Genomic DNA, 26,506 nt, shown 5'->3' on the forward strand with positions numbered 1-26,506 from the left:
TCCCGACCATAGACATGAGTTGTCATTTGATAATGGGATCACATCATTAGGAGAATGATGTGATGGACAAGACCCAAACTATGAACGTAGTATGTGATCGTGTCATTCCTACTGTTTTCTGTATGTCAAGTATCTATTTCTATGACCATGAGATCATGCAACTCCCGGGCATCAGAGGAATGCCTTGTGTCTATCAAACGTCACAACGTAACTGAGTGAATATAAAGGTGCTCTACAGGTATCTCCGAAGGTGTGTGTTGGGTTGGCGTGAATCGAGACTGGGATTTGTCACTCCGTATGACGAAGAGGTATCTATGGGCCCACTCAATAATACAACATCACAATGATCTTGCAAGCAATGTGACTAAGGATTTAGTCATGGGATCTTGTATTACGGAACGAGTAAAGAGACGTTCCAATAATGAGATTGAACTAGGTATGGAGATACCAACGATCGAATCGCGGGCAAGTAACATACCGATGGACAAAGGGAATAGTATACGTGATTGATTGAATCCTTGACATCGTGGTTCGACCGATAAAGATCTTCGTAGAATATGTAAGAACCAATATGGTCATTCAGGTCCCGCTATTGGTCATTGACCATAGAGGTGTCTCGGTCATGTATGCATAGTTCTCGAACTCGTAGGGTCTGCACACTTAACGTTCGGTGACGCTAGAGTAGTATTGGGATATGTACGTTGGAGACCGAATGTTGTTCGGATTCTCGGATGAGATCCCGGATATCACGAGGAGCTCTGGAATGGTCCGGAGGTAAATATTTATATATTAGAAGTCCTATTTTGGCTACCGGAAAAGTTTCGGGTTTTATCCGTATTGTACCACTAATAGAAAACAGACCTTGCGTTTGGACTATTAGTCCCGGTTTGCTTTTGAACCAGTACTAATGTGACCATTAGTCTTGGTTCCTGAGGTATGCTTTTAGTCCCAGTTTATTAGTAACCTCTAGTCTCAATTTGTGCTACGAACCGGGACTAAAGGGGTGGTGCGAGGGTTTTGTCAGGCTGGGGCCCGTGCGAGGGCCATTAGTCCCGGTTGGTAATACAAACCGGGACTAGAGATAGATCTTTACTCCCAGTTTGTATCACCAACCGGGACTAAAAGTATTCTTATATACACTGCTTCATCCAGCCCGAGCCCAAGCTCTCTATTTCCCCTTTCTCTCCTCTGTTTTCTTCCCTTGTTCGAGTTCATCCTCCATTTTCCCCCAGACTTGTCAAGATTTGAGGCACCCCATCCAATCCAAGTGTTCACAAAGGTTAGCAACTTTGTCATTTCATCTCTCATTGCTAAATTCTCCATAATTGTATAGTGATTTGTGGGTTTTAGTTTGGGAGTAATTATGTGGGAGTTTATTTGATTTATATGCAATCTGAGCTCAAATTAACTTCTTAGTTTGCATAAGTGTAGGTCTGGTTTACTTAGTTCCTTCCCATCTCCGTCCTAACCACCGTCGATCGCCCACACCGTCTCGTTGTCGGCACCACCTTGGTGATCCTCTTATTTTTATCCTTTTTATTCCAAAAAAATCTTATTTTTGTATGATTTAGATATTTTTCTTACCTGTATGATTTTGTTATACATGGTGTCATGGTCTTGATATCCGTCCCCGTCGGCCCTCGTCCGGTTTATCATTCGGATGTGGTATATTCTCATTTATAACTATGTGTTGTATTTCTCATTTATATGCCAATTATGCCCATCCAGTTGACATAGATATTTGTATCTAGGAGGTATGTGAAGCAGAAATTGCAACCGACCCTCTTGTCAACAAGTTAAATTTAGTTGAAAAATAAATTGAGTATTTGAAAGAAAAATTGAAAAGAATTGAAGAAGAGAAGATAAAATTGAAGTTGTATGTTGCCGATGTCGTCGATGATCACAAGATCAAGATGGATGCAATACGCTGGAAGATTAGAAGGATTAGAAAATATGCCCTTAATAAAGAGGCTTGGTATCACAATGTTGTTGGACCAATTGTTACCTTAGTTACAATCTTGATCGCATTTGTTGTTGCATTTAAATGCTTTAGCTAGAAACTCTTGTATGTTGGTTTATGAGAATAAGTGTGTATGAACCTTATGTGTGAACTTGTATTAATTTGGTCTTTTCGGTCTTGTGTAATGAAGATGAACCGGCAATGGATGTATGACTGGCACTCTCTAGCAATAGCTAGACGAATGCCGATTCTGTGACAACAAACCTTTCCCTGCAACGGCACCAGAAGAATGCTGCTAGCACCCCCCGGTAATGGAACTAGAAGAATGTTGTTGACGGCCCACCAGCGCGTGGGTTCGCAGCAGTTTTCGAGGGTAGAGTATTCGACCCAAATTTGTTGGTACACCAGACAGGAGGTGAGAGAATACTCTCGAGTATTAGCAGCTGAATTTGTCTGATTCAACCGCACCTGAAAGATTAGTATCTGCAAGCAAAGTAATAACAGCAAAGTAGTATGATAACAACGGTGTCGGAAACGATCTATTGACACATAAGACTATTTCTAACGATTGTATCAATGGTGCCAAGTTGCCTCGTTGACGGAAATTGTCGGTTCCCATCAACAACCAGCGATCAAGATTGTAGCAGGTAGCAGCAGTGTAACGAGTAATAGCAGTGGCAAGGAACAACAGTAGTGACAGCAGTAGCAAGTAGCAACAGTAGCAAGCGATAGTAGTAGCAACAGTAATAACACAGCAAGACAAGTAACAGCAACAGCAACAGTAGTAACAGCAGCAGAGCAAAACAAGTAATAGCAGCAGTAGGACAAACTCGTAGGCAATGGGTCGGTGATTTGTTTGGATGATATTCGTCATGCAACAGTTATAACACGGAGAGATATGTGGCTAGCTCCCGTTCGTCAATGTGATGTAGGTATGCATTCCGTGTGTCGTCATACGTGCTTAGGGAAAAGAACTTGCATGACATCTATTGTCCATCCCTCCCGTGGCAGCGGGGTCCAAAAGGAAACTACGGGATATTAAGGTTCTCCTTTTAATAAAGAACCGGACCAACGCATTAGCACTTGTTGAACACATGAACTCCTCAAACTATGGTCATCACCAGGAGTGGTTCCGGTTATTGTCACTCCGGGGTTGCCAGATCATAACACATAGTAGGTAACTACAACTTGCAAGATCGGATCTAAAACACACATATATTGGTGACAACATAATAATTTCAGATCTGAAATCATGGCACTCGGGCCCTAGTGACAAGCATTAAGCATGGCAAAGTAGTAGCAACATCAATCTCCGAACATAGTGGATACTAGGGATCAATCCCCATCAAAACTAACTCGATTACATGATAGATCTCATCCTACTCATCACCGCCCAGCGAGCCTACGGATAGATTACTCACGAATGACGAAGAGCTTCATGGAAATGGAGAGGGAAGAAGGTTGTTGATGATGATGGCGACGATTTCCCCTCTACGGAGCCCAAGAAGGACTCCAAATCTGCCCTCCAGATGAAGAACAGGTGGTGGCGGCGGCTCCGTATCGCAAACGCGACGAAAACTTCTCTTTTTTTTTTGGGACGAAAGTGAACTTATAGACCTGAGGTTGGGGGCGGCAGAGCCGTGTGGGCCCCACAAGCCTTCCCACCGCCACCAGGGGGTGGTGGCGGAGCCAGGGCTTGTGGCCCACTGGCCCACCCCCTCAGGTGGAACTTGGCGCAGATATTTTTCATATTTTCCAAAACTGCTCCCCGTAATTTCTCAGGTCGTTTGGAGAACTTTGATTTGTGCACAAAAATAACACCAAGGCAATTCTGCTGAAAACAGCGTCAGTCCAGGTTAGTTCCATTCAAATCATGCAAATTAGAGTCCAAAACAAGGGCAAAAGAGTTTGGAAAAGTAGATACGATGGAGACGTATCAACTCCCCCGAACTTAAAACCCTGCTTGTCCTCAAGCAACTCAGTTGACAAACTGACAGAGAAAGAAAAACTTTGACAAACTATGTTTGATCTTGTTGTTGCAACTATGTCTAACTCATAACCAGAATTTCAGCAAGATCACAAGTTAACCACATAAGCAAGTGACACAACGGTCTCACGGTAAACTAATACCAATGGCATAATCAGCTAACGAGCAAATAATAATGAGTTTCAAATACCAACACTTCAATCAAAACAAGCATGAAGCAATATGAATAGGTGGTATCTCGCTAGCTCTTTCTGAGACCGCAAAACATAAATGCAGAGGACTTTCAAAGATAAGGGGCTTACTAAACATTGTAATTCTTAGCAACGAAGATCCAGTCATAGTCATACTCAATATCAATCAAAAGCAAAGCATAAAAATGACAGAGGTGCTCTCTAATTGGTGCTTATATTAGAGGAGGATGACTCAACAGGAAAATAAATAGATAGGCCCTTCGCAGAGGGAAGCATTGATTTGCAGAGGTGCCAGAGCTCAAGCTTTGAAAACAGAGATAATAATTTTGGGTGGCATGCTTTCATTGTCAGCGCAATGACCAAGAGTTCTCAATATCTTCCATGCTACTCATGCTATAGGCGGTTCCCAAACAGAAAAGTAAAGTTTTAACTCCCCCACCACCAATCAATCACACTCTACGGCTAGCCGAATCCTCGGGTACCGTCCATACTAACATCAATCCGGGGGGAGTCTTGTTTTATAGTTATGTTTTCGATTTAAGCGTGGAACTGGGCATTCCAATTACCGGCCCCTTTCTCGTGAATGACAGTGAATAAACACATGTCGAGGATAACACTCCTAGCATGGAAGATACCAATAGCCCCCTGTCACCACATGAGCGGTTCGGGCATGCAAAACAGATTATTTCTTGAAGGTTTAGAGAATAGCACATGCAAATTTACTTGGAACGGCAGGTAGATACCGCAAATAGGTAGGTATGGTGGACTCTCATGGAAAAACTTTTGGGTTTATGGAAGTGGATGCACAAGCAGTATTCCGCTTAGTACAAGTGAAGGCTAGCAAAAGACTGGGAAGCGACCAACTAGAGAGCGACAACAGTCATCAAGATGCAATGAGTTTGACTAACATTGAATGCAAGCATGAACATGATGTAAATCACCATGAACACGAACATCATAGAGGCTATGTTAATTTTGTTTCAACTACATGCATGAACATGCGCCAAGTCAAGCCACTTGATACATTCAAAGGAGAATACCATCCTATCATACTACATCATAGTCATCCCAAAATCTATGTTGGCATTCAAGACAAACCTGTTGGGGAACGTCGCATAGGAAACAAAAATTTTCCTACGCGCACGAAGACCTATCATGGTGATGTCCATCTACGAGAGGGGATGAGTGATCTACGTACCCTTGTAGATCGTACAGCAGAAGCGTTAGTGAACGCAGTTGATGTAGTGGAAGGTCCTCACGTCCCTCGATCCGCCCCGCGAACAATCCCGCGATCAGTCCCACGATCTAGTACCGAACGGACGGCACCTCCGCGTTCAGCACACGTACAGCTCGACGATGATCTCGGCCTTCTTGATCCAGCAAGAGAGACGGAGAGGTAGAAGAGTTCTCCAGCAGCGTGACGGCGCTCCGGAGGTTGGTGATGACCTTGTCTCAGCAGGGCTCCGCCCGAGCTCCGCAAAAACGCGATCTAGAGGAAAAACCGTGGAGGTATGTGGTCGGGCTGCCGTGGAAAAGTCGTCTCAAATCAGCCCTAAAACCTCCGTATATATAGGTGGGAGGGAGGGGACCTTGCCTTGGGGCTCAAGGAGCCCCAAGGGGGTCGGCCGAGTCCAAGGGGGGAGGAATCCCCCCCCCCAAACCGAGTTGGACTTGGTTTGGTGGGAGGGAGTCCCCCTTCCTTCCCACCTCCTCCTCTTTTTTTTTCTTTTCTCTTGATTTTTTCTTCTTGGCGCAAAGAGCCCTTTTGGGCTGTCCCACCAGCCCACTAAGGGCTGGTGTGCCACCCTCAAGGCCTATGGGCTTCCCCGGGGTGGGTTGCCCCCCCCGGTGAACTCCCGGAGCCCATTCGTCATTCCCGGTACATTCCCGGTAACTCCGAAAACCTTCCGGTAATCAAATGAGGTCATCCTATATATCAATCTTCGTTTCCGGACCATTCCGGAAACCCTCGTGACGTCCGTGATCTAATCCGGGACTCCGAACAACATTCGGTAACCAACCATATAACTCAAATACGCATAAAACAACGTCGAACCTTAAGTGTGCAGACCCTGCGGGTTCGAGAACTATGTAGACATGACCCGAGAGACTCCTCGGTCAATATCCAATAGCGGGACCTCGATGCCCATATTGGATCCTACATATTCTACGAAGATCTTATCGTTTGAACCTCAGTGCCAAGGATTCATATAATCCCGTATGTCATTCCCTTTGTCCTTCGGTATGTTACTTGCCCGAGATTCGATCGTCAGTATCCGTATACCTATTTCAATCTCGTTTACCGGCAAGTCTCTTTACTCGTTCCGTAATACAAGATCCCGCAACTTACACTAAGTTACATTGCTTGCAAGGCTTGTGTGTGATGTTGTATTACCGAGTGGGCCCCGAGATACCTCTCCGTTCACACGGAGTGACAAATCCCAGTCTTGATCCATACTAACTCAACTAACACCTTCGGAGATACCTGTAGAGCATCTTTATAGTCACCCAGTTACGTTGCGACGTTTGATACACACAAAGCATTCCTCCGGTGTCAGTGAGTTATATGATCTCATGGTCATAGGAATAAATACTTGACACGCAGAAAACAGTAGCAACAAAATGACATGATCAACATGCTACGTCTATTAGTTTGGGTCTAGTCCATCACGTGATTCTCCTAATGACGTGATCCAGTTATCAAGCAACAACACCTTGTTCATAATCATAAGACACCGACTATCTTTGATCAACTGGCTAGCCAACTAGAGGCTTGCTAGGGACGGTGTTTTGTCTATGTATCCACACATGTAAATGAGTCTTCATTCAATACAATTATAGCATGGATAATAAACGATTATCTTGATACAGGAATTATAATAATAACTATATTTATTATTGCCTCTAGGGCATAATTCCAACAGTCTCCCACTTGCACTAGAGTCAATAATCTAGCCCTCACATCACCATGTGAATTACATTGTAATAAATCTAACACCCGTACAGTTCTGGTGTTGATCATGCTTTGGCCGTGGAAGAGGTTTAGTCAGCGGGTCCGCTATATTCAGATCCGTGTGCACTTTGCATATATTCACGTCCTCTCCCTCGACGTAGTCGCGGATGAGGTTGAAGCGTCGTTTGATGTGTCTGGTCTTCTTGTGAAACCGTGGTTCCTTTGCTAAGGCAATGGCACCAGTGTTGTCACAGAACAAGGTTATTGGATTCAGTGCGCTTGGCACCACTCCAAGATCCGTCATGAACTGCTTCATCCAGACACCCTCCTTAGCCGCCTCCGAGGCAGCCATGTACTCCGCTTCACATGTAGAATCTGCTACGACGCTTTGCTTGGAACTGCACCAGCTTACTGCACCCCCATTAAGAATAAATACGTATCCGGTTTGTGACTTAGAGTCGTCCGGATCTGTGTCAAAGCTTGCATCGACGTAACCTTTTACGGCGAGCTCTTCGTCACCTCCATACACGAGAAACATATCCTTAGTCCTTTTCAGGTACTTCAGGATATTCTTGACCGCTGTCCAGTGATCCACTCCTGGATTACTCTGGAACCTACCTGCCATACTTATGGCCAGGCTAACATCCGGTCTAGTGCACAGCATCACATACATGATAGAACCTATGGCTGAAGCATAGGGGACGGAGCGCATATGCTCTCTATCTTCATCAGTTGCTGGGCACTGAGTCTTACTCAATCTCGTACCTTGTAGAACTGGCAAGAACCCTTTCTTGGACTATTCCATTTTGAACCTCTTCAAAACTTTATCAAGGTATGTGCTTTGTGAAAGTCCTATCAGGCGTTTTGATCTATCCCTATAGATCTTAATGCCTAGAATGTAAGCAGCTTCTCCTAGGTCCTTCATAGAGAAACTTTTATTCAAGTAATCCTTTATGCTCTCTAAAAACTCTACGTTGTTTCCAATCAGTAATATGGCATCCACATATAATATTAGAAACGCCACAGAGCTCCCACTCACTTTCTTGTAAATACAAGATTCTCCAACCACTTGTATAAACCCAAATGCTTTGATCACCTCATCAAAGCGTTTGTTCCAACTCCGAGATGCTTGCACCAGTCCATAAATGGATCGCTGGAGCTTGCACACCTTGTTAGCATTCTTAGGATCGACAAAACCTTCGGGTTGTATCATATACAACTCTTCCTTAAGGAAACCGTTAAGGAACGCCGTTTTGACATCCATCTGCCAGATTTCATAATCGAAAAATGCAGCTATTGCTAACATGATTCTGACGGACTTAAGCATCGCTACGGGTGAGAATGTCTCATCGTAGTCAACTCCTTGAACTTGTGAAAAACCCTTTGCCACAAGTCGAGCTTTATAAACGGTCACATTGTCGTCAGCGTCCGTCTTCCTCTTAAAGATCCATTTGTTCTGAATAGCCTTGCGGCCCTCAGGCAGTACCTCCAAAGTCCACACTTTGTTCTCATACATGGATCCTATCTCGGATTTCACTGCTTCTAGCCATTTGTTGGAATCTGGGCCCACCATTGCTTCTTCATAATTCGCAGGTTCATTGTTGTCTAACAACATGATTGATAAGACGGGATTACCGTACCACTCTAGAGCAGCACGTGGTCTCGTCGACCTGCGTGGTTCGACAGAAATTTGAACTGGAGTTTCATGATCATCATCATTAACTTCCTCCTCAACCGGCGTTGCAATGACAGAGGTTTCCCCCTGCCCTGCGCCACCATCCAGAGGGGTGAGAGGTTCGACAACCTCGTCAAGTTCTATCTTCCTCCCACTCAATTCTCTCGAGAGAAACTCCTTCTCGAGAAAAGCTCCGTTTTTAGCAACAAACACTTTGCCCTCGGATTTGAGATAGAAGGTGTACCCAACTGTCTCTTTTGGGTAACCTATGAAGACGCACTTTTCCGCTTTGGGTTCCAGCTTTTCAGGCTGAAGCTTTTTGACATAAGCATCACATCCCCAAACTTTAAGAAACGACAACTTTGGCCTTTTGCCATACCACAGATCGTATGGTGTCGTCTCAACGGATTTTGATGGTGCCCTATTTAAAGTGAACGCAGCTGTTTCTAATGCATAGCCCCAAAATGATAACGACAAATCAGTAAGAGACATCATAGATCGCACCATCTCTAATAGAGTACGATTACGACGTTCGGACACACCATTACGCTGTGGTGTTCCAGGCGGTGTTAACTGTGAAACAATTCCACATTGTCTTAAGTGAACACCAAACTCGAAACTCAGATATTCACCCCCACAATCAGACCGTAGGAACTTGATCTTCTTGTTACGATGATTTTCCACTTCACTCTGAAATTGCTTGAACTTTTCAAATGTTTCAGACTTGTGCTTCATCAAGTAGACATAACCATATCTACTTAAATCGTCAGTGAAGGTGAGAAAATAACGATATCCGCCGCGTGCCTCCACGCTCATCGGACCACACACATCGGTATGTATGATTTCCAACAAGTCACTTGCACGCTCCATTGTTCCTGAGAACGGAGTCTTAGTCATCTTGCCCATGAGGCATGGTTCGCACGTGTCAAGTGAATCAAAGTCAAGTGACTCCAAAAGTCCATCAGCATGGAGTTTCTTCATGCGCTTTACACCAATATGACCTAAGCGGCAGTGCCACAAAAATATGGCGCTATCATTGTTAACTCTAACTCTTTTGGTCTCAATGTTATGTATATGCGTATCGCTATCAAGATTCAATATGAACAATCCTTTCACATTCGGTGCATGACCATAAAAGATGTTACTCATAGAAATAGAACAACCATTATTCTCTGACTGAAAAGAGTAACCGTCTCGCAATAAACAAGATCCAGATATAATGTTCATGCTCAACGCAGGCACTAAATAACAATGATTTAAGTTCATCACTAATCCTGACGGTAACTGAAGTGACACTGTGCCGACGGCGATTGCATCAACCTTGGAACCATTTCCTACGCCCATCGTCACTTCATCTTTCGCCAGCCTTCGCCTATTCCGCAGTTCCTGTTTCGAGTTGCAAATATGAGCAACAAAACCGGTATCGAATACCCAGGGACTACTACGAGAGCCGGTTAAGTACACATCAATAACATGTATATCAAATATACCTGATTTTTCTTTGCCCGCCTTCTTATCTGCCAGATACTTGGGGCAATTGCGCTTCCAGTGACCCATACCCTTGCAATAGTAACACTCCGTTTCCGGCTTAGGTCCAGCTTTGGGTTTCTTCGTCGGATTGGCAACAGGCTTGCCGCTCTTATTCGAATTGCCCTTCTTGCCTTTGCCGTTTCTCTTGAAACTAGTGGTCTTATTCACCATCAACAATTGATGCTCTTTACGGAGTTCAGACTCTGCGACTTTCAGCATCGCAAACAACTCGCCGGGAGACTTGTTCATCCCTTGCATGTTGTAGTTCAACACAAAGCCTTTATAGCTTGGTGGCAGTGATTGAAGGATTCTGTCAGTGATAGCTTCTTGCGGGAGTTCAATCCCCAGCTCAGCTAGACGGTTTGAGTACCCAGACATTTTGAGCACATGTTCACTGACAGATGAGTTTTCCTCCATCTTGCAAGCATAGAATTTATCGGAGGTCTCATACCTCTCGATCCGGGCGTTCTTCTGAAAGATAAACTCCAACTCCTGGAACATCTCAAATGCTCCATGACGCTCAAAGCGACGTTGAAGTCCCGGTTCTAAGCCATACAAGACTGCACATTGAACTATTGAGTAGTCCTCCTTACGTGCTAACCAAGCGTTCTTAACATCTTGACCAGCCGTAGCGGGTGGTTCATCTCCTAACGCAGCATTAAGGACATAATCCTTCTTCCCAGCTTGTAAGATTAGCTTAAGATTACGAGCCCAGTCTACAAAGTTGCTTCCATCATCTTTCAACTTAGCTTTCTCTAGGAACGTATTAAAATTCAGGATGACTGTCGCGTGAGCCATGATCTACAACACAAATATATTCAAAGTGGACTTAGACTATGTTCAAGATAATTAGAGTTTAACTTAATCAAATTATTTGCTAAACTCCCACTCAAAAAGTACATCTCTCTAGTCATTTGAGTGGTTCATGATCCACTTACACTAGCTCAAGTCCGATCATCACGTGAGTTGAGTATAGTTTCAGTGGTAAGCATCCCTATGCTAATCATATCATCTATATGATTCATGATCGACCTTTCGGTCTCATGTGTTCCGAGGCCATGTCTGCACATGCTAGGCTCGTCAAGCTTAACCCGAGTGTTCCGCGTGCGCAACTGTTTTGCACCCGTTGTATGTGAACGTTGAGTCTATCACACCCGATCATCACGTGGTGTCTCGAAACGACGAACTGTAGCAACGGTGCACAGTCGGGGAGAACACAATTTCGTGTTGAAATTTTAGTGAGAGATCACCTCATAATGCTACCGTCGTTCTAAGCAAAATAAGGTGCATAAAAGGATTAACATCACATGCAATTCATAAGTGACATGATATGGCCATCATCACGTGCTTCTTGATCTCCATCGCCAAAGCACCGGCACGATCTTCTTGTCACCGGCGCCACACCATGATCTCCATCAACGTGTTGCCATCGGGGTTGTCGTGCTACTCATGCTATTACTACTAAAGCTACATCCTAGCAAAATAGTAAACGCATCTGCAAGCACACACGTTAGTATAAAGACAACCCTATGGCTCCTGCCGGTTGTCGTACCACCGACGTGCAAGTCGATATTTCTATTACAACATGATCATCTCATACATCCAATATATCACATCACATCATTGGCCATATCACATCACAAGCATACCCTGCAAAAACAAGTTAGACGTCCTCTAATTTTGTTGTTGCATGTTTTACGTGGTGACCATGGGTATCTAGTAGGATCGCATCTTACTTAGGCAAACACCACAACGGAGATATATGAGTTGCTATTTAACCTCATCCAAGGACCTCCTCGGTCAAATCTGATTCAACTAAAGTTGGAGCAACCGACACTTGCCAGTCATCTTTGAGCAACGGAGTTACTCGTAACGATGAAACCAGTCTCTCGTAAGCGTACGAGTAATGTCGGTCCAAGCCGCTTCAATCCAACAATACCGCGGAATCAAGAAAAGACTAAGGAGGGCAGCAAAACGCACATCACCGCCCACAAAAACTTTTGTGTTCTACTCGAGAAGACATCTACGCATGAACCTAGCTCATGATGCCACTGTTGGGGAACGTCGCATGGGAAACAAAAAATTTCCTACGCGCACGAAGACCTATCATGGTGATGTCCATCTACAAGAGGGGATGAGTGATCTACGTACCCTTGTAGATCGTACAGCAGAAGCATTAGTGAACGCGGTTGATGTAGTGGAACGTCCTCACGTCCCTCGATCCGCCCCGCGAACAATCCTGCGATCAGTCCCACGATCTAGTACCGAACGGACGGCACCTCCGCGTTCAGCACACGTACAGCTCGACGATGATCTCGGCCTTCTTGATCCAGCAAGAGAGACGGAGAGGTAGAAGAGTTCTCCGGCAGCATGACGGCGCTCCGGAGGTTGGTGATGACCTTGTCTCAGCAGGGCTCCGCCCGAGCTCCGCAGAAACGCGATCTAGAGGAAAAACAGTGGAGGTATGTGGTCGGGCTGCCGTGGAAAAGTCGTCTCAAATCAGCCCTAAAACCTCCGTATATATAGGTGGGAGGGAGGGGACCTTGCCTTGGGGCTCAAGGAGCCCCAAGGGGGTCGGCCTAGTCCAAGGGGGGAGGACTCCCCCCCCCCCCAAACCGAGTTGGACTTGGTTTGGTGGGAGGGAGTCCCCCTTCCTTCCCACCTCCTCCTCTTTTTTTTTTTTTCTCTTGATTTTTTCTTCTTGGCGCATAGAGCCCTTTTGGGCTGTCCCACCAGCCCACTAAGGGCCGGTGTGCCACCCTCAAGGCCTATGGGCTTCCCCGGGGTGGGTTGCCCCCCCCCCCCCCCCCGGTGAACTCCCGGAACCCATTCGTCATTCCCGGTACATTCCCGGTAACTCCGAAAACCTTCCGGTAATCAAATGAGGTCATCCTATATATCAATCTTCGTTTCCGGACCATTCCGGAAACCCTCGTGACGCCCGTGATCTCATCCGGGACTCCGAACAACATTCGGTAACCAACCATATAACTCAAATACGCATAAAACAACGTCGAACCTTAAGTGTGCAAACCCTGCGGGTTCGAGAACTATGTAGACATGACCCGAGATACTCCTCGGTCAATATCCAATAGCGGGACCTCGATGCCCATATTGGATCCTACATATTCTACGAAGATCTTATCGTTTGAACCTCAGTGTCAAGGATTCATATAATCCCGTATGTAATTCCCTTTATCCTTCGGTATGTTACTTGCCCGAGATTCGATCGTCAGTATCCGTATACCTATTTCAATCTCGTTTACCGGCAAGTCTCTTTACTCGTTCCGTAATACAAGATCCCGCAACTTACACTAAGTTACATTGCTTGCAAGGCTTGTGTGTGATGTTGTATTACCGAGTGGGCCCCGAGATACCTCTCCGTTCACACGGAGTGACAAATCCCAGTCTTGATCCATACTAACTCAACTAACACCTTCGGAGATACCTGTAGAGCATCTTTATAGTCACCCAGTTACGTTGCGACGTTTGATACACACAAAGCATTCCTCCGGTGTCAGTGAGTTATATGATCTCATGGTCATAGGAATAAATACTTGACACGCAGAAAACAGTAGCAACAAAATGACATGATCAACATGCTACGTCTATTAGTTTGGGTCTAGTCCATCACGTGATTCTCCTAATGACGTGATCCAGTTATCAAGCAACAACACCTTGTTCATAATCATAAGACACCGACTATCTTTGATCAACTGGCTAGCCAACTAGAGGCTTGCTAGGGACGGTGTTTTGTCTATGTATCCACACATGTAAATGAGTCTTCATTCAATACAATTATAGCATGGATAATAAACGATTATCTTGATACAGGAATTATAATAATAACTATATTTATTATTGCCTCTAGGGCATAATTCCAACAAAACCATTATAAGCTCTCAGCTAAATAAGCATGGCATCAGAAACTATGATCTCTAAGTTGTCATTGCAAACATGGTTCTCTCACGACAAAGCTAAATCTGGGTCGACAAGCTAGTCATATTTACAAAAAAAATAGATAGAGTTCATACCAGCTTTTCAGTCTCAGTCACTTCATCATATATCATCATTCTCACCTTTCATTTGCACGATCGAATGATGTGAACGATAATAAGAGTGCTCGTGCATTGGACTAAGCTGAATCTGCAGGCAAACACAAAGGAGAAGACAAAGTAATATGGCTATTTGAAAGCTAAACAGGTAAGCATGTAAGAACCAATAAACAATTTAACCAATATCTTCTACCTTGACGCAAAGAAAATGAAAACTATTTACACGGGAAAGCTCCCAACAAGCAAAATAAGAAAGAAAAATATTTTTGGGTTTTCTCAAAAGGACACAAAACAAGAAAACAAGAAAACGAAAATAAACTAGCATGGATAATACAGTGGCAAAGTGTAAACACCAGCTAACAAAGTGAAAGCATAGGCATGAATGTAAAGTCGGTGAGAACACGTACTCCCCCAAGCTTAGGCTTTTGGCCTAGCTTGGCCTACTCCCAAGGTGGGAAATAACCAGCTCCAGGATACTCCGGAGCAGACTATGGATGCCACTGCTGTGTGAGCTCATCTGGCTCCCACTGATAAACTGGCGTCTGGTACTCGACTCGCGGCTCGGGCACGGGCGCCTGTGGTTGGGCCAAGCCCCAATATGCGTAGATGTCCACGGGCATAATAGTGTACCTGCCTACATGAAGATCGGACAAAGAAGGAGCAGGCAAAGTAATAGTCTCTCGAGTACCCTGACTAAATACCAGGTTATAAATCATCCGTCTACTAGCATCTCTATCCAAAAAATCATGGCGAACCATGTTGTCATAATCCAGATATTTCTCAGGGAGAAGCATCTCTCCTTCCTCTCCGAGTCTAATGGTTATCTCAAATTGTCTGGCAAGATGGGTAGCATAGATACCTCCATAGACAACACCTTTAGAACGGTTCAGGTTCAACCGTTGAGCTACTATAGCGCCCAAGCTATAAGTCTTATCGTTATAAAGGCCTTCGCGCAGAACCGCAAGGTCTGGAGAACTAAGTGATCCAGCCTCCCCACGGCCAATCAAACATTTTCCCACAAATAATGAGAAGTACCGAAGCACAGGACAATGTATGCTAGCAATTCTAGCGCGAGACACTCCTCTCTCCTCTCCAACAGCAATAGAATGAATGAAATCCTCCAAGTCCCGTGGACGAGGGTCACGGATACCCCCAACATGAGGTAATTTGCATACATTGCAAAAATCCTGCAGCGTCATGCACTGGGGGACATCGTATATCATGAACTCAACCATGGGAGGATTCTTCCTCGGATAAAAGTTGAAGCTTTGAACGAAAATATTGGTGAGGAGGAGGTATTGTGAGCACTTATCTTCAACGAACGCAGTAAGACCTGCGTTCTCCACCAAGTAATAAAAGTCTTCATAAAGTCCGACGGCGCGCAAAAATTCATCACTTGGCCACTCACATGCTCGAACTTCTGTGACTCGAGGGACTACGTACTTGGGGTGGTTCTTCTCATCCTCCTTGGGGTTACGGCTTGAAGAGCCTCTCAAGAACCTCCTCATCTTTTCCTTTTTCTAGCTCTGAAAAATTCTGAAATTTTTAGAGACTTCGAAAGAAAAGTGAATAAGGATTAATCCAACTTGTAGCAACTACTCCTACTAGTGCCTAGAGACCGTATCACGCCCTAAAACTACTTGGGACCAGCTAAAATCAACATTTCTAGCTCAAGAACAGGGTCACCAAGGTAGCAAGAATACGCGACGGATAAACAACTAGAGAAAAAACTAATTGGACCAATGAAGGAGTCACTTACCAAGGAGTAATTTCCCCAAAACGGTTCGGAGAATGGTGCTTTGAGAAAGGAGATCGAAAATCACAACCAAATGAGCAAGAACACGGGTTTGAGCTGCGAAACAATTTTTTCTAGAGGTGGAAGAAGAGGCTGGGAGCTGGAATGAGTGGAGGGGGTGCTTGTGGGCCCCACAAGCTTGCACTCCGCCACCAGGGGGTAGGTGGCGGTGGCAGGGCTTGTGGCCCACTGGTCTGGCCCCCAGGCCAGCTCTCAGGCCCAGTAATTTTAAAAAATTCCAGAAAAAAATCATACTAAATTTTCAGGACCATCGGAGAACTTTTAGTTTCGAGGTATTTTTCTCCGGGACGCTAAAACAGAAAACAGGAAAAACTAAACTAATTCTATCATTTTTCTTCTAAGCAAAAGAAAATGAAAGCTCAAAACAGAGGTATGTGACTCTTTGTTTCATCCGTTTCATGGTCATCGAAAGAAATCCGTCAATGGGATTGATCATGGGATTGATCAAGTCCTTATGACAAAACCTTCTCGAATCGCAAGAGGGAACGGAGAATTTTCTAATAGCCACTAGGTCACCTCAATGGGGATATGTATCTCCCCAACAAGCAAATCATACTTCATCTTGACACGAGGAATAGGGCATTCAAAGTTCCCAATAAGAATCGATGAAGTCTTTTCGACGGCATTGATGCAATGTACTTGATATTGTTTCTTCGGAAAGTGCAATGTGCGCTCATTACCATTGACATGGAAAGTGACATTGCCTTTGTTGCAATCTATAACAGCCCCTGTAGTGTTTAAAAAGGGTCTTCCGAGGATGACAGCCATGGCATCGTCCTCAGGAATATCCAAGATAACAAAGTCTGTTAAGATAGTGGTGTTAGCAACCACAACAGGCACATCCTCGCAAATGCCGATAGGGAAAGCAGTTGATTTGTCGGCCATGTGCAGAGAAATTTCAGTGGGTGTCAACTTATCCAACTCAAGTCTACGATAAAGAGAGAGCGGCATAACACTAACACCGGCTCCAAGGTCACATAAGGCAGTTCTTACGTAGTTTCCTTTAATGGAGCAAGGTATAGTGGGCACTCCGTGATCACCAAGTTTCTTAGGAGTTCCACCTTTAAAAGTGTAATTGGCAAGCATGGCGGAGATCTCAAGATCTGGTATCTTCCGTTTATTAGTCACGATATCTTTCATGTACTTGGCATACGGAGACATCTTGAGAATATCAGTTAACGCATCTGCAGAAAGATGAGTCTTATCATCTCAACGAAGCGCTCAAAATCCTCATCATCCTTTTTCTTGGATGGCTTAGGAGGAAAGGGCATAGGTCTCTGAACCCATGGCTCTCTCTCTTTACCATGCTTCCTAGCAGTGAAGTCATTCTTATCGTATTTCATAGGTTGTGGGTTATCAGGATTAACCTTAGGTTCAATCTCCACATCCTCATCATTGCTAGGTTGATCATTATTATGAACATCGCTGTCCATATTGTCACGAGGTTCATGTTCATCACCAGATTGTGTTTCTGCATCAGACGCAGGAATATCATTAGGTTCTTCCGGTGTGACAGTATTTGGTGAACTGGCATGTAGGTTTATATCATCCTTCTTCTTCTCCTTAGGATGACTGGGTGTATCAGCATTGACTCCTTGAGAATCTTGGTCAATTCTCTTAGGATGACCTTCAGGATACAAAGGTTCCCGAGTCATTTTGCCTCCTCTAGTAATGACTCTGACAGAGTTGTCATTTAATTCATTGAGCAAGTCATTCTGAGCTTTAAGTACTTGTTCTACCTGAGTAGTAATCATAGAGGCATGTTTACTCAGAAGCTTCAAATCGTTGACATTTATGTCTACACATACACTTAAATGGCTAAGCATACGAGTACTTTGTTCCAAATGTCTGCTAACGTAATCATTGAAACTCTGTTGTTTGGCAAAAAAGTTGTCAAATTCATCAAAGCATAGGCTAGCGGGTTTATCAAAAGGAATATCACTCTCATCAAACCAACGTAGAGAATTCACTTCCACTACCTGTATCGGGTTATCGAGACCATGGATCTCTTCGATAGGTGGTAGATTTTTGACATCTTCAGATCTAATGCCTTTCTCTTGCATGGATTTCTTGGCTTCTTGCATATCTTTGGGACTGAGGAATAGAATACCTCTTTTCTTAGGAGTTGGCTTAGGAGGTGGTTCAGGAATAGTCCAAGCATTATCATTGATCAAGATGTTATTCAGTAGGGTCTCAGCTTGTTCTACAGTTCGTTCCCTAAAGACACAACCGGCACAACTATCTAGGTGGTCTCTAGAGGCATCGGTAAGTCCGTTATAGAGGATATCAAGTATCTCGTTCTTCTTAAGAGGGTGATCAGGCAAAGCATTTTGTAGCTGGACGAGCCTCCCCCAAGCTTGTGGAAGACTATCTTCTTGGAGTTGAGCAAAGTTGTATATTTCCTGCAAGGCAGCTTGCTTCTTATGGGCAGGGAAATATTTCTCACAGAAGTAATAGATCATCTCCTGGGGACTACTCACACATCCAGGAGCAAGAGAGGTGAACCAGGCTTTAGCATCATCCTTTAGAGAGAAAGAAAACAGCTTAAGGATGTAGTAGTGGTGGATCTTATCCTCATTAGTGAAAAGGGTGGCTATATCGTGTAGTTTGGCAAGATGGGTTACGACCGTCTGAGACTCATAACCGTGGAAAGGATCAGATTCGACTAGAGAGATTATCTCAGGATCGACAGATAATTCATAATCCTTATCGGTGATAAAGATAGGTGAAGTGGAAAACTTCGGGTCGTATTTCATCTTAGCTTCCCGAGATTTTTCCTTCCACTTGAGAAGTAATTTCTCAGCGTCATGGGCATCCTTACACGCAAGAAAATCCTCAGCTATATCTCCCTCCATAACGTAACCTTCAGGTATATCAGGCAATTCATATCTAGGAGAGCTAGATCTAGCAGGAGCAAAAGCAGGTTCTATCTCAATAGTATCGGCAGTTTCAGAAGCATCACGAGCATTGGCAGTAACTCTAGCAATATGAGCATCAAGGAACACCCCTAGTGGAATATCAGGCAAAGTAGTATCTCTAGCAGTATCAAGCATAGCATCATCAGGCAAAATAGCATCTCTAGCATCATCAGGCAAAATAGCATCTCTAGCAGTATCAAACATAGCATCATCAGGAAAAATAGCATCTCTAGCATCATCACGCAAAATAACATCTCTAGCAGTATCAAGCATAGTATCAAGCAGAGTATCATCAGGCATAATATCAAGCATAGCATCTCTAGCAGTATCAGGCATAGCATCAGGCATAGTATCATCAGGCATAGTATCAAGCATAGCATCTCTAGCAGTAGCATCATAAGCATCATCAAGCACATGCGACATATCAAAATTTCTAGCAGGAGGTGATGTCGCAAACTTACACATAACTGAAGGTGAATCAAGTGCAGAGCTAGGTGGCAGTTCCTTACCTCCCCTCGTAGTTGAGGGCAAGACTTTGGTTTTTGGATCCTTCAGATTCTTCATAGTGATCAGCAGGTATAAATCCCAAGTAACTCAGAGAATATAGCAATACCTCCCCGACAACGGCGCCAGAAAAATGCTGACTGGCACTCTCTGGCAATAGCTAGACGAATGCTGATTCTGTGACAACAAACCTTCCCGTGCAACGGCACCAGAAGAATGCTGCTAGCACTCCCCGGTAATGAAACTAGAAGAATGTTGTTGACGGCCTACCAGCGCGTGGGTTCACAGCAGTTTTCGAGGGTAGAGTATTCGACCCAAATTTGTTGGTACGCCAGACAGGAGGTGAGAGAATACTCTCGAGTATTAGCAGCTGAATTTGTCTGATTCAACCGCACCTAAAAGATTAGTATCTGCAAGCAAAGTAGTATGATAACAACGGTGTCAGAAACAATCTGTTGACACAACAGACTATTTCTAACGATTGTATCAATGGCGCCAAGTTGCCTCGTTGACGGAAATTGTCGGTTCCCGTCAACAACCAGCGATCAAGATTGTAGCAGGTAGCAGCAGTGTAACGAGTAATAGCAGTGGCAAGGAACAGCAGTAGTGACAGCAGTAACACGTAGCAATAGTAGAAGCGACAGTAGTAGCAACAGTAGTAACAGAGCAAGACAAGTAACAGCAGCAGCAACACTAGTAACAGCAGCAGTAGGACAAACTCATACGCAATGGGTCGGTGATTTGTTTGGATGATATTCATCATGCAACAGTTATAGCACGGAGAGATATGTGGCTAGCTCCCGTTCGTCAATGTGATGTAGGCATGCATTCCGTGTGTCGTCATACGTGCTTAGGGAAAAGAACTTGCATGACATCTATTGTCCATCCCTCCCGTGGTAGCGGGGTCCAAAAGGAAACTACGGGATATTAAGGTTCTCCTTTTAATAAAGAACCGGACCAACACATTAGCACTTGTTGAACACATGAACTTCTCAAACTATGGTCATCACCGGGAGTGGTTCCGGTTATTGTCACTCCGGGGTCGCCGGATCATAACACATAGTAGCTAACTACAACTTGCAAGATCGCATCTAAAACACACATATATTGGTGACAACATAATAATTTCAGATCTGAAATCATGGCACTCGGGCCCTAGTGATAAGCATTAAGCATGGCAAAGTAGTAGCAACATCAATCTCAGAACATAGTGGATACTAGGGATCAATCCCCATCAAAACTAACTCGATTACATGATAGATCCCATCCTACTCATCACCGCCCAGCGAGCCTACGAATAGATTACTCACGAACGACAAAGAGCTTCATGGAATTGGAGAGGGAAGAAGGTTGATGATGACGATGGCGACGATTTCCCCTCTCCGGAGCCCAAGACGGACTCCAGATCTGCCCTCCACATGAAGAACAGGTGGTGGCGGCGGCGGCTCCGTATCGCAAACACGACGAAAACTTCTCTTTTTATTTTTTCTGGGACGAAAGTGAACTTATAGACCTGAGGTTGGGGCGGCAGAGCCGTGTGGGCCCCACAAGCCTGCCCACCACCACTAGGGGGGTGGTGGCGGAGCCAGGGCTTATGGCCCACTGGCCCACCCCCTCAGGTGGAACTTGGCGCAGATATTTTTCATATTTTCCAAAACTGCTCCCCGTAATTTTTCAGGACATTTCGAGAACTTTGATTTCTGCACAAAAATAACACCAAGGTAATTCTGCTGAAAACAACGTCAGTCCAGGTTAGTTCCATTCAAATCATGCAAATTAGAGTCCAAAACAAGGGCAAAAGAGTTTGGAAAAGTAGATACGATGGAGACGTATCAATGTACGATGACGGACGCTCTCCCGAGTTCATTAATGACTTGCAGAGTTTTGTTCGTACGACTGAGGCAAACCAGTGGGATGGTTTATGTGGTGTCCATGTGTTGTCTGTAAGAATGATAAAACTTACTCTAAGTCAAGAGTCATTCACGTCCACCTGTTTACATTCGGTTTCATGTCCGGTTATAATTGTTGGACCAAGCACGGAGAAAGAGGGGTTCTAATGGAAGAGAATGAAGAAGAAGAGGATGATGGCGGTTATCCTTCGTTCCCTGAATACGAATGTACTACAATGGGGGAAGAAGCTGAATTAGAGGCACCAGATGAGCCCGCTAATGATCTTGGTCGGGCCATTGCTGATGCAAAGAGAAATTGTGCAAGTGAAAAGGAGAACCTTAAGTTGCAGCGCATGTTAGAGGATCACAAGAAATTGTTGTACCCAAACTGCGAAGATGACAAGAAGAAGCTGGGTACCACACTGGAATTGCTGCAATGGAAGGCATAGAATGGTGTATTTGACAAGAGTTTTGAAAAGTTGCTGAAATTGTTAAATAAGATGCTTCGAAAGGACAACGAATTGCCCGAGAGTATGTACAAAGCGAAGAAGGCTATCTGCCCTCTAGGGTTAGAGGTGCAGAAGATACATGCATGCCCTAATGACTGCATCCTGTACCGCGATGAGGAGTGCGAGAATTTGAATGCATGCCCGGTATGCAGTGTCGAGCGCTATAAGATCGGCCGCGATGACCCTGGTGATGATGTTAACGTCCAGCGCCCCAGGAAGAGGATTCCTGCCAAGGTGATGTGGTATGATCCTATAATACCACGGTTGAAACGTTTGTTCCAAAACAAAGAGCATGCCAAGTTGACGCAATGACACAAAGACGAGCGTAAGAAAGACGTGAAGTTGAGAGTACCCGCAGATGGGTCGCAGTGGAGGAAAATTTAGAGAGAGTGGCTGGACTTTGCAGATGACCCAAGGAACTGTTGGTTTGGTTTAAGTGCAGATGGCATTCATCCTTTTGGGGAGCAAAGCAGTAATCATAGCAACTGGCCCGTGACTCTATGTATCTATAACCTTCCTCCTTGGTTGTGCATGAAGCAGAAGTTCATTACGATGTGAGTGCTCATCCAAGGCCCCAAGCAACCCGACAACGACATTGATGTGTACCTCAGGCCATCAGTTCAAGAACTTTTCCAGTTTTGGGATATCAAAGGTGTACATGTGTGGGATGAGCACAAACAACAGGAATTTGACCTACGAGTGTTGTTGTTTGTAACCATCAACGATTGGCCTTCTCTTAGTAACCTTTCAGGACAGATAAACAAGGTATACCACGCATGCAAGCACTGTTTAGATGATACCGAAAGTATATACTTGGATAAATGTAAGAATAATGTATACCTAGGACATCATCGATTTCTTTCGATCAAGAATCTCTTAAGAAAAGAAGGCAAGCATTTCAAAGGTGAGGCAGATCACCGGAGGAAGCCTGACCACCGTACTGGTGATCATATACTTCATATGGTCAAGGATTTAGAAGTAATTTTTGGAAAGGGTCGTAGCAGACAATCGGTTCCGAATGACGTTGACGGACATGCACCCATGTGGAAGAAGAAATCTATATTTTGGGACCTATCTTATTGGAAAGTCCTAGAGGTCCGCTCTGCAATAGATGTGATGCACGTGACGAAGAATGTTTGTGTGAACCTGCTAGGCTTCTTGGGCGTGTATGGGAAGACAAAAGATACACCGGAGGCACGGGAGAACCAGCAACGTATGCATGAAAAAGACGGCATGCATCTAAAGCAGTATGAAGGTCCTGCAAGCTATGCTCTTACCAAAGAAGAGAAGGAAATCTTCTTTGAATGCATGCTTAGTATGACGGTCTCGTCTGGCTACTCGTCGGATATAAAGGTAATAATAAATATGGCAGAGAAAAAAATTCCAGAACCTAAAGTCTCATGAATGCCACGTGATTATGACACAATTGCTTCCGGTTGCATTGAGGGGGCTTCTACCGGAAAACGTCCGATCAGCCATTGTGAAGCTATGTGCATTCGTCAATGCAATCTCTCAGAAGGTAAACGATCCAAAAATCCTACCAAGGTTACAGAATGATTTGATGCAATGTATTGTCAGTTTTGAGTTGGTGTTCCCACCATCCTTATTCAATATCATGGCGCACGTCCTAGTTCACCTAGTCGAAGAGATTGCCATTCTGGGCTATGTATTTCTACACAATATGTTCCCTGATGTCTACTACACAACCTTCTTCTTGTAGACTCGTGTTGGGCCTCCAAGCGCAGAGTTTTGTAGAACAGTAGAAAATTTCCCTCAAGTGGATGACCTAAGGTTTATCAATCCGTGGGAGGCGTAGGATGAAGATGGTCTCTCTCAAGCAACCCTGCAATCAAATAAAAAAAATATCTTGTGTCCCCAACACACCCAACACAATGGTAAATTGTATAGGTGCACTAGTTCGGCGAAGAGATGGTGTTACAAGTGTAATATGGATGGTAGATATAAATTTTTGTAATCTGAAAATATAAAAAAAGCACGGTAACAAATACTAAACACTAAGCAAAACGTTGTATAAGTGCTTGGAAACAAGGCCTAGGGTCCATACTTTCACTAGTGCAAGTTCTCTCAACAATACTAACATAGTTGAATCTTTTATAAATCTCTCTCGTGCGACAAAGAGTTCACTCCAAAGTCACAAATAGAGGAGAACAAACGAAGAAATTATTGTAGGATATGAAACCACCTCAAAGTTATCTTTTCTAATCAATCTTATGAGATATCCCTATAAGTGCCACGAACAGCCGTAGAGTTCATACTAAAATAACACCTTAAGATACACATCAAACAAAATCCTAATGTCACCTAGATACTCCAATGTCACCACAAGTACCCATGGGCATGATTATACGATATGCATCACATAATTTCAGATTCATCATGTTCAATCCAACAAAAATAACTTCAAAGAGTGTCCCAAAGTTTCTACCGGAAAGTCAAGACGAAAACATGTGCCAACCCCTATGCATAGATTCCCAAGGTCACGCAACCCGCAAGTTGATCACCAAAACATACATCAAGTGGATCAATAGAACATCCCATTGTCACCATAGATATCCCATTGCAAGACATACATCAAGTGTTTTCAAATCCTTAAAGACTCAATTCGATAAGAAAACTTCAAAGGTAAAACTCAATTCATCACAAGAAAATAGAGAGGGGAAAACTCCATATGATACATCTATATTAATAAAGCTCGCGATACATCAAGATCGTGCCATCTCAAGAACACGAGAGAGAGAGATTGAACACATAGCTACTAGTACATACCCTCATCCCCGAGGAGGATTACTCACACATCATCATGGTGAGAGAGAGATTTGTTGATGGAGAGGTGCAACCTCGAAGAGATGGAGGCGATGGCGGCCACGGCACCGGCGACGGGTGGCGGCCCCTTGCCCCTCCTTCTTCCTTGGTCTTGGTGCTGCAATGGAGGAGACTCTCCCCTTCTTGGCGGCTGCCAAGGGAGAGGCAAATTCGTGGCTCTTGGTGGCTCTACCAAAATTAGGGTTTTTCTCTCCTTATATGTGCCTCTATGGTGCTCGATGGCCCTCCGATGGATGGACCCTTGATCCAATGGCTCTCGGGCACCTCTAGAACCTTCCCAGGGGTTCCTCACATACCTCATGAGTCTTCAAAGTCGTGACTTGGCCAAATATATTAGATATGTTAAGAGTTGGACTCAATCACGTCAATAATTCTCGTGATCCCGTAATTAGATATTTTCCTTTAGTGAAACGGGTCCCCAGATCACATAAAAATTCCGGTTTGGACGAATTTGTAGTCCAGAATAATTGCCATAAAATTCCCCACACTTTCCTAGTTTTATCCTTTTCCATTTGACGCCGTCTTCAGGGTTCAAACTGACGATCTATAAAAACTGTTTGTGGACAGATTTCACGAGAGTTAGACCTCCAACAAAGCTCCTTTTGCATTTTTAAAAAAATTTCTAATTAATTCCTACAAATCATAGTGTGAAACAAGAACTTGTGCAATTTTTCAACCATTAATAGGTTAATACCAAAAAAATATAGTTGTGGTAAAATGATTGTAATACATCCAAGAATGACAATATAACATCATGGAACAAGCAAAAATTATAGATACGTTGAAGGCGTATCAGCATCCCCAAGCTTAATTCCTACTGGTCCTCGAGTAGGTAAATAATAAAAACAGAATTTTTGACGTGTAATGATGCATAACATGTTCATCAACTTATTGTCTTCTTTGTATAGCATGGACATTTGGACTTGTAAGTGATTCAAAGCAATAGTCTAGTTTTTAACATAATGACTTCAATACTCAAGCATGTCAACAAGCAACCATGTCTTTCAAAATATCAACACTAACAAAAGTTATTCCTAGCCCATCATGCTTAATCATTTATCCATTCATGAAACACACTTAAATATTAGCTATGCCCAATGCTCAAGTATGATCATAGTGTTTCCTAGTTGGTGCTTATAAGAGAAGATGGAGACTCAAAGAAAAAATAAAAAATGAATAAAGTAAATAGATAGGCCCTTCGCAGAGGGAAGTAGGGATTTGTAGAGGTGCCACAGCTCAAGGTTTAGATTGAGAGAGAAAAATTATTTTGAGTAGCATGCTTTTCCTGTCAAGCAAAACGAAAAAGTAGCTCACAATACTTTCCATGCTAGATACATTATAGGCGGTTCCCAAACAGAATGGTAAAGTTTTTACTCCCCCTCCACCAATCAATCACACTCCACGGCGAGCCGAATCCACGGGTACCGTCCATACCAACAACATTCTTGGGGGAGTTTTGTTTCATTATATTTGATTTGATTTTTGAGCATGGATCTGGGCATCCCGAATACCAACCACTTCTCGTGAATGATAGTGAATCAACACATATCGTGAGAATAACCCACCTAGCATGAAAAATATTGGATACTCCCCACCGTTTCATGAGCGGTACGGGCACACAAAACAGAAATTTTATTTTGAAAATTTAGAGATGGCACATACAAATTTGCTTGGA

This window comes from Hordeum vulgare, chromosome 3H, assembly GCF_904849725.1.
Source record: "Hordeum vulgare subsp. vulgare chromosome 3H, MorexV3_pseudomolecules_assembly, whole genome shotgun sequence".
In the NCBI taxonomy this organism is placed as follows: domain Eukaryota; kingdom Viridiplantae; phylum Streptophyta; class Magnoliopsida; order Poales; family Poaceae; genus Hordeum; species Hordeum vulgare.